The following is a 13,269-nucleotide window of genomic DNA, read 5'->3' on the forward strand; positions in this document are numbered from 1 at the left end:
GGAACTTGTCCCACGTTTCCGTCTTCATTCAATGGACGACCACAAGGCCTGATTAAGTATAGAGCATAAGTTGCTCTCACACAAAGAGGCTCCAAGACAGTGAAGAGATAACTCTGTTAGCACATCCTAATTATAACTATACAATTAAATGGACAAATTTTATTTTGCTGTAACATTTTACCTCAAAGCATCTTTCCTTTTGTATTTTAGTACTAGGGATAAAACCAGCTATGCTTCTTAGTCTCTCTCTCTTTCCTTCTCTCTCAAAATTATAAAAACAATTAATGCATCCTGACCCTTGGAAATGCCTCCCAGCCCTTTAAACAAAATGCAGGTTTGGTGCCTGCCTGACGATTAGTTTTAGTTAATTGAAAATTATAGGATTGACCCAAGAGGAAAATTTTGTTTGCACTCCAATCACTTTTACAAATTAAGGAAAATTACCACAATTTTGTTTAGCTAAGGTTTCACACTGAGTTCAAGAAATTAGCTCAGCCATCCCAACAAAGTCAGCACTTTGTTAGTGAGCACTTGAAAAAATAATAGTCTATCTGGAGTTTTGTGGTGTATACAAACGAAGCATAGAGAAAGCTATGATGCTTTATAGAAGTAGGCCAAGTGTTTTTAATTAGGCTCATTGGTTCAGTGTAAGTTTTGAAGAACAATCAAACTAGCAGATTAGCTGTTTCTTTTAAAGCTAGGATTTCTTGCCATTCATTTTTCCCATGAGAACTTCCACATAGCACTATTTTTTTTTTACAAGCCTCATTATGGGCCTGCAGGAAAAGGACCAATTGAAACTTCTGATACTGTAACATTCCCCACCATCATTCCGATGGATGGGAGTTTTTCACAATGTTCCTCACTGAACTCGGTGTTCTGGAACATATTACAAAACCACAGAGGCCAAATGTTTTCTCTGAGGAGTTTGGACTCTGTTTTTGGCCAAAAACATTTAGGCCTTGCTGGCTGCTTATTTACTCTGCTATTAAGAACAAGAAAAAGGAGAAGAAAAAGAAGAAGAAGAAAATGCTTGTGTGGTAGGAGGTACAAGAGGCAATCAGGCATGATTCCGCTTTGGTGACAACATCCCTGCCCATTAATGGTTCCATTTTGTGGTCAGGTCTCATTTAGAAGAAATTATTTTTAATCAGTGTTCAACAAAATATCCCCTTGAGCCACCTGGCCATAAAAGTTAGAAAAAAAAAAAAATCATCCTCACTAAATTACTTAAGTTCTCAAAAGAAAATAGCTAGGGACCCATTATGATTTGGAATTTTTTTAACCATTAAAAAAAATTGCCATCAATTTAAGAAATCACATCTTGGAAAACCTGTATCATACGGGAATTAAGATCAAAGATAAAAGCGGCAGATTTGCAAGTCTAGCAAAGTAGTTAAGGATAAGAGAGATAAATCCTTGGTGTGCATGCACGTGTGTAAGTGTGCAGGAAATTTAACATATAAAAAAATACTTTTGCTGATTTTGCCTCAAACTGTGGGAAATAGAAAAGCGACTTAGTCTTTTAAGTATTCTAGGAGAGAATTTAACTTCTCTCCATGTCGGAAAATAAAATTTTGAAGAAATTAACACAAAAACTTCCCCACTGATAGAGTTGGCTATTAGCTTGCTGTGACATTACATCATTTCTAACAGAAGAGAATTTTTTTTAATTGGTGAACTAAACATGGCTTCTTGATTAGCATTAAATGCTGCTACCTAGGGTCTCTTGTTCATGGCTGGTGCTGCTGGCCCCTGTGATTTACTCAGTTTACCTCTATCCTTGTTACCACTTACCAACCAAGGCAGAGATGGGTCATAAAACCTTTCTGTTCTTTGTATCAGAACAACCACTCAGGTCAGTGTGAATGTGCAGCAGTCCTTTTCTATCTGCCTGCAGAAGCTCCCACTTCATTTTCTTTAACTTCCATAGCATTTCAAGGTGTGAAACTTGATTTTTTGGACAGGCTAAGCCAACCCTACTGTTTCTTAGCGGAATGGCACTTGGAATTTTTCCCTTAAAAAAGGGGGGATGGGGATATCCTAGGACTGAACCTCACAACCCAAACTTAAGAATTTGTTGCAGTTTTCTGAGTGTGTGAGGGAGTTTGGGTGTGTATATGTCGAAGTCTCTAAGAATCCATAATTGAGCCAGGAACAGCATGGCCTAATCTATGCAAATAAAGGCAGACTTTTGGGGGAGGAGGAAAGGATTTGTCTAAACACAGATTGCCTGCAAGCTGGCTCCACTTATAAGGAGTGTGAATGCTGCTCTCCATCATTGGTTCTTCAGATCAGGGACGCAGGAGGCATTCTTAGTCACCAGATGTGCAGGTCTCTGTGTTTGCCCAGTGAGGGAGCAAAGCGAATCCCAAGTTGAGCAGAACAAATAGTACTTCCCAGATCTTATTTATCATGTCCAGTTATTCTTATGTAAGTTCAGGGCAGAGATGACTTTAAATTTTAAATAATGTTTCCTGATAGAAGGAATAGCATTTCCTTCTAATGACAGGACTGTTTTCAAAGCCCTCTAATAGTGTGTGGTCAGTCAGACCTATAGGAAGTAAATCCACGATAAACCTCCACTTCCGTGGAAAGAGGTCTCTCCAGTACCTTTGTTGTTCTTGCAGCTTGTTTTCCTGCTGTTGTTACATCTTTTAAGAGCCTTGGATCTTTTAGAATTGTAATCTCTCCTGCTAAGCTTTAAGTAACCTTGGGAGTTGATAAAGAACTCTAAGGAGGCTTCAGAAGCTTCTTCAAAGTTCTAGAGTTGGTTTTCTTGATAAGAAGTGGCCAAATCCAAATGCAGTTTTACATCATTGCAGTTCTTTCTCCACGGGAAAGGCTCCTATCTTTGGGGAAACAATGACTAGAAGAATAAGCCATCAGGATGTGTCTGATTAGCTCAGGTGTGCATGGAGAGCTGTTGACTGCCAGCTCTGCCAGATGGTGAAAGTCCCAGTGGAATGATCATGTCCCAGCTCAGATTTGGGTTAGGCCACTTCTCAGATCATTCTACCACCAGGTTCTGCCAGTCTAAGGATTATTCACCAAACTTCCTGCCCCTGTAGAAGGACTAACCCACATCCCTGTATATCAGTCTCAGAATTAACTTCGAAATAAAAATTCTTCCTGGAAATACTTCCTGTTTGTACCTCCTGCCCAAAACAGCTTTGCATGTAGGAGGGCCCATTTTGGCTAAATAAGCTCTGTGGAACTTGATGATATGTGCCATGTCTTCCAAGTTTTCCTTTCTTTCTCCCGATTCCTTTTGTTTTCTTCTCCTTCCCTTTCTCTTCCTCCGTCCCTTCCCCCCCTGTTCTTTCCTCCTCCCATTCTTTTCTCTCTTACTCCCAAGGAGACAATATGGCCTAGTGATTGAGGGCTTGGTTTCAAGAGGTGGTGGGTTTGGATTGAATGCTCAGCTCTACCACTTACTATGGAGGTTATTTTGGGGACATAATGTGATGGTTTTGAACCACAGTTGCCTCATTTTTACAAGGGAATAATCCCTTACCGGGGTTCATTTTAGTATCAGGGAAATGTATGTAAAGCACCTTTCGTGAGCTAGTATGAACACCTAGCCAGATACTAGTAGTTTCCATTAATAAATGATAGCCATTACTATTGTTCATTAATCTTTTCTTTTGTTGCGGAGTCCCTACCATGGTGTAGATATTTTACATATATTTTTTATCTTCACCATCATTTCCTAGAGGGCTAAGAAATGTCCTTTAGGGATTTTAGTAACAAAACTGTAGACATCCATAAATAAAAGAAACAAGTAGCACTAACCAACCACAAATAAAAAGAGCAAAGTATGAATAAAGTAGCAAGAAAAAGAGATTTATAAATATGAACATAACAATTTTGATACAACAAATACTTTCTCGGGAATAGCCTCAAACAATAAATATTTTTATAAGGCAGCCCTGACTTATAACGTTCTCTGATGCTGAATTTTCAGGAAAAACACATACCTGTCTTTTTGCTTCCATTCAAATTTCAGCCCTTCCTCTGGAGGCCATAGTAACATGGGTATAGTCTATCACCAGCCCTTTCAAAGGTGTTTAGGCTATAATTGCTTCAACTCCAGGTTCAAAAGGTTCAAGGCCAGAAGACTCTGTTTCTAGTTCTTGAAACACTCCTCCACAAATGAAGGCTGCCACCCTGGGGATAAACAAAATTATCAGTTATAGGGCAGAAGTAAAGAGCTTGTACCTAATGCATCTCATGTTCCGTGGCCTCTTCTTACACTAATTCATTGTCAGATCAGGCTTCCAAAAAGCCACTGTCATAGCTTTACCCTGCAGAGAAGGCTTCCCCTTTTGCCCACTGTATGTGAGATGTGGCCCAACCCCTATGCTTGACCAAGCTTATGGCTCCCTGTGCACTCAGCTCCACTCAAACCAGTCTCCGCATCAGGTCTCAAGGTCACTTCATATTTAGCAATTCTGGACATGGTAATTCCCCTATAAGATCAGGCTCAGACTCTGTTTCCCTTCTGCAGTATTCTCAGGCCATTTTAGTATAGTGGGCAGAGCACTGGGCTGAGATAGAGGAGGCCTGGCAACACCAGCTCCGCTGCTAACTGGCTCTGAGATGTGGGACAAATTGCTTCCATGCTCCACATTCCAGTTTCCTCAATGTAAAATGAGTCAATTGCACGAGGAGACTTGATGTTCCCTATGGCTCATCTTGATTGACTAGAAAAGTTTATATCCTTGGATCTCTTTGGTTGCATGTGTTTATTAGACCATTCATTTATTTATTCCCTTCCTTGTGTCTTTAGATCTCTTGTTCTGTTCTTAGGTACACAAATTACAAAAAGTCTACAAGCTCTATGAGAAAAGAATTACCCTTCCCTGATCTTATACTATTTTGTACACTGTGTTGAAGCAACTTGACTCATATCTTACTTGCAATAGATGTTCTCTAATAATTGATTGACATATTGCCAGGATCAATGGGTCCTCATTGATTTTTGTGCTCTGGATGACATGGAATGTAAATAAGAGCTGTTAATTAAGAATCTATCCCCTTTTACTTGAAGTTTTACATGCAGGAGAACACAGTAGTTGGAATTTCTGTTAAAGAAAAAGACAGGGCTGGCTCCATATTATAAATATTTTTTATTTTCTCTCATGTAAAATAGGAATTTTCTCTCATGTAAAATAGGAATCTTTTAATAGTACCTATATCTGGGAGGGAATGGGTCAGTATATGTAATACAGGGCTAATAGTGCCTGGTACAGTGTGCGTGTTCCCTAAAAGTAAACTCAAAAAGAGCGAAGCAGATAATAGGAATGTTCATTTTGAAAATCCAAAGAACAGATTTTTTTTTGGTATCAAATAAATGCCATATTTCATCATAATTAAAGAAATTATTTCTTTCTAGTCATTAGAGTAGGAGTCAAAAGACCTGGCCTCTAATTATTATTTTAGCACTCCCTGTTGTTCATTCATTCAACTCACAAATATTTCTGGATTGCTTGTTCTATTCTAGGCAATGTTTGAAACAACCTTTGGCAATATTCTAAAACAGTGTTGAGCAAAATAAGATGTAATTCCTGTTCTCATTGGTGTTATGGTCTAAGAGGGAATGTAGATATTTATAAGGTTACTATTTCAAATCTGGTAAGTGTCTGGAAAACAGGAACTGAGTTCCAACAAGCATATAACAAGGATATAACAAAGAAACCCCAAATGGTCAGTTGGAGATATTTTTCCTTAGGAAAAGATCAGCTGAGGTTTGAAGGATGATTAAGAGTTAACCTGGCAATAGGTGAAGGGTGGGAGAAGCGTGGGGTTGAGGAAAGAGAATGAGTGTTCCAGCAGAGAGGAGCATGGAAGAAGGCATTGAATGAGAGCAAATGTGACATCTTGGAAGGCTGGAAAATTCCAGTCAGGCTGCAGAACTAAGAGAGAGGAGAACGGTGACAAAAAAGGCTGGAGAAGTGGTCAGGGACAAGCCTATGCAAAGTCTTATAAGTCATAAGGAGAGGAGGAGTTTAGTTGCCATCTTAAAAACAGTGGGAAGTCCTTGAAGTGTCAGGAATGACAATGGACATGACTAGATTTGCATTTTGGAAAAAACAAAAACAAAACTCTCTGTCTGGATGGCACTTAGAAAACCAGAATGGATGTTGGGAGACCTGTTAGGAGATCATTGTAGTAGTCTAGGAGGGAGATTTGGTGACTTTGATTTGGGTGGTAATGGGTGGAGATGGAATAAAGTGAGAAAATTCAAGAGGTATTGAGGAGGACATAGACGGGACCTAGAGATGGGTTCGCTGTAGGGGTGAGGGAGTGAGAGAGGGGTTAATGCTACCAGGCTTTTGGCTTCCTCAGCTTAATGGAGGGAGGGGCCATCCCTCCTTTGGGCATCCCAATGGTCTTGTGAGTATCAGTGAAGGAAAGAATGGGCATGAAAATGTTCTGCAAAGGGTCATATTCTACACGTATGTTAATTGTTAGAAAGACAGGCCTAAGCAAACTCAGGAAGAATCAGGGAAAGGAAGGCAAGAATGTGTTTTCTCTTATATCAGATTGTTTTCACTTAGGATTCAGCTGAGAGAGGGCTGTGTAATGAACACTTGACTAGCAGTTCTGCCTTAGCGGTGTCCTAATTGGAAAAGATTCAAGAAGAAAGAAGAATTAACAGGCTGCTCCTGTCCACATGTCTTGAATATTACTCCAAATGAGCCATTTACACACAAAGAAAAGAATTCAAGGCAGAGGGAATATTTATTCTTTTTGCTTTTGCAATCCAGAGGGCAAGTCCCAAGCCTCACTCCTCTGCTGAAGGGAGTTTTTTCACAAAATGTGATTGCTCCTGATCTGATATATCAGGTTCAGGTGATCCTGAACCCTCTGGCATTTGTAAAGTTAAACACTGTTGGTGCCATAATGGGGACAACAGCAACAAGAATCACTAAAAGTACCCATTGTACTTCTGTGACATCTATAAAATGAAAGCCGTTTCTGCAAAGAATAAAGCTGGTCTGAAGGAAGCATATTATTTTGCATATTTTACGTACATACTTTCCAAGAAATATGACCTTTATTTCCTATTTGGAGTGGAGTGTAATCAGGACTTGAGTAGCTAGTGTAACAGGATCATTAAAAGGGATATTTTCACTGACATTAGAGGTCTAAATGGCCACTAGGCCTTATATACAACCTTGGCTTTTTCCTGTCTACCAGAGTTAATAAGTGATAAGGCCGGGAGAGAGATAAATCACAGAAATCCCTGTCCAAAGAAAACATATTGACTACAGCCAGGCAAATAACAGACCATAACCAACGGTCCCATTCATCATTCATGTAATAGGGATATAAAGTATTTCCTACCAATGAAACCATATAGAAGGAAAAGGCAGATAAGCTTCCCCAATCTAAGGCATGTGATTTGGTTATTAAGGGACATGAACTATTTGTCACATGGCTTTAATCTTTAAGATGTGTTGCCATTTCTAAACTATAAATTTCTGGTCAGGGATTAGAAACCTATTAACAATAAAGGTAGGACCCGAGCTTTATATGTATTCTTGCCAACATAATGCAACACCATAAAGTCTTGAACCTCTAATCTATTTAGTATGATATAACATGATTTGGTTTTCAAAGCCAATAAACTATTTTGAGGTTTGCAAGGCTTTTGTTTTTGTTTTTACCCAGCATCATGATAAATTAACCCTTCAGTTTTTTAACTATGCATGTTGAAACTTTCCCTAACATCCTGGGTGGGGGGTGGGGGTGGGTAAGTAAACCACGTTTTTTTTTTTTTTTTTTTTCTCGTTCTCGAAGATTTATTCCAAATGTTTGGTGGAGGATTATTTTCTGTTTTATTTGTCCATGTTTGCAGTGGTGTGGATGCTAGTCTTTCTGTTAGTTGTAAACTAAGTGATGTGGCGCCTACTAGAGCATTAAAACTTGTTTTTCTTTATTGCAATGTCGTACACACTGACTTCAGATAATTTGGGAAGTACCGATACAAAAATAATTAAGATAATATTAAAATTGCTCACATTTCTACCAGTATAAACGTAAACACTCAATAAATGTTAGCTGTTAATATTTTTTAATGGCATATGTCTTTCTTCTTCCTGTGCATATATCTGCCTCATTACCAAAATAGGGTGATAACTTACATAATATTAGATAATTTGTTTTTTCACTTAATGTGTAGGAAACAATAAGGTGTTATAAGTTTAAAACAATTTTTAGTCTTTAATAATCATTCCACATCTTAGTAGAATCTTATAATGAGCTATATCTTTATCTTGTTGTAGCATAGATACCTTGAATTTGGGTTCTGATCTTTTTTTGTTCCTGAAAACCTCAGCACAGGTAAATAGTCCTATACCCACATTCTTTGGTGTACACATTGGTGGGGACTCATCAGCCAACCCCAATTACGTGAGTGGACGTAGCTCTGAGGGCCTCCTATCTCAGAGGCCCCGATGTCTCCGAGGTTGGTTATAGCTCCCAAACGCACATTCAGCTACAGTGTGGAGTTCTTTGTTTTCAACCTGAACCACAGAGGGTCAATGAATTCCATGAATTTTTCCCCTGCCATGTGAAGCAGTACCATACTTTTCATAATAAAAATGGGAACTCATCTAAGAGGCTTAACAATTCTGAAACTGAATCAAGTCCAAAATTATAACAATTAGGTAGGAAATTTAGGCCCCTCCCTGCAACCTCCCTTCCCCAGGATAGCAACATTCCCTGCTAGAGTTTTGAACTCCTCTTTTCTCTCTACTGGTTTTCTGACTGCCTTTCTTCAATTTTATCTTATCATTTCCTCTTTTTCCACACTTTTTTTTTTTACACTGTTGTCTCTCAATCTTCTTCCTCTAAGTGTTACTGAAATGTAAAACATCTTCCCCTCCCCCCCACCCCCACCCTGAGAATCTGGGTGAGGCCCGCTCTATTATTGGCTCATTTTATAAGAAAACTTAGAAAGGTGAAGTGACTTCCCCAGGGTAATGTAGTTAATAAAAGGAGGAGCCAGAATTTGGACCCTGGTGGAGCCTGCACTGTAAATTTCCTGAGGAGCCAGGTTAGCGCATTCCTTTTTGGAATTACGTGATTCCCTCAAATTTGATTGTTGGCGATGGGAGAGTGTGGGTATTTCTAGAACATGTGAGGACTGACAGGAACTGAAGCTTTCCGTATTTTAAACAAGTCAAATCATTATGAACATAATATACACTCATACAGAAAATCTTAAAAACACAGAGTGAAGTGATCCATTATTCCAATCCTCAGAAATAATCATTATCAATATTTTTAAATCTTTCTTCTAATATTTTTCTTTGTGTCACTCTTATGAATTTTTATAAGAGTAAATCACAACATGCTTTTATAACTTTGCATCCTGCTTTTAATTTAAATTGTAAAATAAACATTTCCTCTGTTAATTCAAATTCTTCCTAAATGCATTTTAGTAGGTATATAATAGTCTGTTTTGTGGCTGCATCATGATTTACTTAGTCATTCCCTTGTGTTGGATAGACACATTTTTTCTTTCATAGAACTTTCAACTTTGTATATGCCAGAGTAGAACATGTTCTTGAATATAAAGCATTCCCCAATTTTCCTAATAAAAAGTTTTTCAGTTTTAGGAACAAATTAAACATGTACATATTTATAGATACTAGTGAATTATCAAATGTCTACTTGTAATAGTTCACATATTAATTTAGTAACATTCCTATTTACAATCACACACATAATTTACAACATTTACAAATATAACTTTTTCTACTTTTAAGTTTACACTTTTATTCAAACTCTTCATAGCCATTTTTGACATCCGCATTTTTGTTTGTTTTTATCAAAACCAGAGCCATTTTAAATCCCATCATATTTGCCTCTAAGTTGTTGGAGACGCAGCTCTTTTTAAATCTGTGCATGATTCTTTCACTGGAAATTTTATCCTAAGCCAAAAGTAACCATTTGCTATATTTAAATCATTTAAGTCTCCAAAGATAACCACTTTCAGCTATGTTTTAAAAACTGATTTTTAAAAGGCTTGTTTTGAGGAACACTTGTCATACTGAAAGGCCAATCTGCTAGGAAAAATTACTAAATATATGTTAAATTTCTATTTCTCCTTTTTGTTTTGACTAACTTCTTTAGGTGACACTATATACATCCCCAAACTGCCATTGCTTATGGTTGTTTCATGCCCCAATCCGTACTTAGTTTAAAATAACATAACTGGAAAAGAACTTTATAATATGAGAGATTTTAAAATTATTTGAATATAGAACAAGGGAACGATTTTTTGAGAGGAATATTCTCTCCATTTCAGCACTTTCCTATTGGTGGGGCATATGCAAATGTGATCCTTGGTATGAATTGAATACTATACTATGTAGTATTTTTTATTTGGGTAAAGTATGCTCCCCCTCTTAAGTAGACCTCATATTATTCAGGGTACTTATTGTGCAGGGGGAAGCCAGCCCATTTATGTCAGGTTGAACAGTTTCTGCCAAAAGTACTCAGTGGTGAGGGGTTAGACAGAAGCTGGGACTCCCTAAATTGAGGGCAGAAACAACAACAGGAGAGCAGACTTCTCCATGTACCCTCTGCTCTTTTGCCTCCAAATGTAAATGTTCATCTTTTTCCTGTAACATGAACTGTGGTTCACTTCTTTACATCTTGGGTGGAAGACCTGACCTGCTGGGCAGAGCCACCTGGGATCAGGCTTGTGGTTTGTTTCAGGAAGTCCCGACCCCCAGTTAATATGGAGTTAATTTAGATTCTTGTTTAGTGCCAAATATCATTATTTATATATAACATTGAAATACCTGCAAAGAGTAAGGCTTTCCCAGTAATTCTGCACATGTGTATTGTTCTCTTTCAGTGTTAACTGATTTTTAAAATATTCACTGAGGCAGAGTTGCCTATTTGGGGTTATTGGGAGGTTTGGGTGGAGGAAAGTGTCTCTGGAAGATCTGTTCAGAGCAAGCTTATAGGTCTTGTACTTCTCCAGTTTCTTCAAGACTAGAAAAATGAAACATTTGCACTGGTTATCTCAGAAGATGTAGGAGTATCATCTAAAAGCTTGAAACTTGGGGGTGCCTTGGTGGCTCAGTCGGTTAAGCGTCCGACTTCTGCTCAGGTCATGATCTAACGGTTTTTGAGTTCAAGCCCCGCATCAGGCTCTGTGCTGACAGCTCAGAGCCTGGAGCCTGCTTTGGATTCTGTGTCCCCCTCTCTCTCTGCCCCTCCCCTGCTCATTCTCTGTCTCTTTCTCTCTCTGAAATAAATAAACATTAAAAAAAATAAATTTTAAAAGCTTGGAAATTAAACTTATAAAATTATTAACATCAAAAATAAAAGATTGTGTGACTCGCGGCACCTGGGTGGCTCAGTCAGTTAAGCATCCGACTTCAGCTCAGGTCATGATCTCACAGTTCATGGGTTTGAGCCCTGCGCCAGGCTCAGTGCTGACAGCTCAGAGCCTGAAGCCTGCTTCAGATTCTGTGTCTCCCTCTCTCTGCTCCCCGCCCCCCCACCTGTGCTCTGTCTGTCTGTCTCTCTCTCTCTCTAAAATAAATAAAACATTAAAAAAATTATTTTAAAAAGTATGTGACTTGTCAGAAAGTTATATGTCAGAGCCAAAGTACAGGCTTGGCTGTTGAGCTTTTCTGCATGGCTCATCTTTGTCCTATGTGTAATTAAGTTAACTTAACTTCAGTGCAGTTTTTACAGTTGACCAAGCCTTTTCCACTCAATTCTTTCTTGTTAACCTGTGAAGTAGGAAGAACAGGTATTTTTAGCTTCATTTTCAGTGTGAAAACTGAAGTTTAGAGAAAGGTAAAGTGGTATGTTTAAAGTCATTTAGGTCACCTAATGATGGATCTGATATCAGATTTCTATTACTCTAAGTAATCGATTATCCTATATGGTACCTCATATATTTTTACATTGACAAAATGGACTCACACTACTTTTACTCTACTTTTTTTTTTTTTAAGCTTTCTGCGGACATAATTCACTAGTTAGACTGGGGGATTCTGGAGTTTTAGTCTGCCTTTCTAACATTGACACTTTAATTACATGTATTTTATCCATAGCACTTACCATCAGCTGATATGATCTGGATTCTTTGTTTACTTATGTATAGTCTGTGCCTCTCACTAGAATATAAGCTCCATGGAAGTAAGACCCTTGTCTGTCTTGTTCACCACTGTATTTCAGTGTCTAGTATAGTACCTAGCACAGAGTGGGAGTGCTCAATAAATTAGTCAAATCAGTGAATGGAAGAACCTGTGAAGGAATGACTGAGAAATTGGCAATAAATTTATGGAATGTGAGCCTTAAAGATAACCTAGTTAACCCAAATTGTTGACTTCTTTATAGATGAGGAAAACTGGGCTTGTAGAGTTTAAAAGACTTGGCTAAAGTTACTCAGCTGGTAGTAGATTTTTGTACCAGAATCCTTTCCTTTGGCCTGTCAGCCAAGAGCTTGTCATCACACTGTATATATTCCCCTTAGGCTCATTTAGTTATAAAAAAATTTGTATGGCTATAGATCTTGGGAGTCAAGGCAGACCCCAGTTTGAATCCTGGTGCAGTCAATTTCTAGCTAGTTTCTTACCCATTCTGAGGCTCTGTTTTCCGCTGTAAAATGGGGATTATATCTCAGAGGATTGCTGTGAGGATTCAATTGGATGCATATGGAAAGCTCAGCATACTGCATGGCATCTAGTGAGTGCTCAGTTAGTGGTACATGTTATCAAAAAAGGATTTCAGAGAACATACTTCTATAATTCTGAATTTTAGAGATGGAAAGGCCCTCAGAAACAGCCTAGGCCAATTGTCCAATTTTGCAGAAGTGGCAGCTGATGCTCTAATAAGGAAGAGGCTTTCCCAAACTAACACATGATTCATTTGCCTATAGAGCCAGAACAAATCACATATTTTATTTATTTATTTGTTTGTTTGTTTTAATGTTTTTTATTTATTTTTGAAAGCGAGAGAGAGGCAGAGAGAGAGGGAGACAGAGGATCCGAAGCAGGCTCAGCACTGTCAGCACAGAGCCCAATGCGGGGGCTCAAACTCATGAAAACTGTGAGATCAGGACCTGAGCCAAAGTTGGATGCTTAACCAACTGAGCTACCCAGGTGCCCCCAGAACAAATCACAAAAAATGGATTTACTCATTATTTTGTGACTTACCTTCCATATTTGCAAATATTTAGAGTCATTGCATTTTTGAATGTATATGGAAATCATTCAACCAACATCA

The 13,269-nt window shown here is 38.3% G+C and overlaps 1 protein-coding gene across 8 annotated transcripts in view; it reads left to right on the top strand.

Moving 5' to 3' along the window:
* EBF1 (EBF transcription factor 1) overlaps positions 1-13,269 on the top strand; it is a 388,437-nt gene that overhangs the window by 309,475 nt on the left and 65,693 nt on the right. The window lies entirely within an intron of this gene.

This window comes from Acinonyx jubatus, chromosome A1, assembly GCF_027475565.1.
Source record: "Acinonyx jubatus isolate Ajub_Pintada_27869175 chromosome A1, VMU_Ajub_asm_v1.0, whole genome shotgun sequence".
Classification (NCBI taxonomy): domain Eukaryota; kingdom Metazoa; phylum Chordata; class Mammalia; order Carnivora; family Felidae; genus Acinonyx; species Acinonyx jubatus.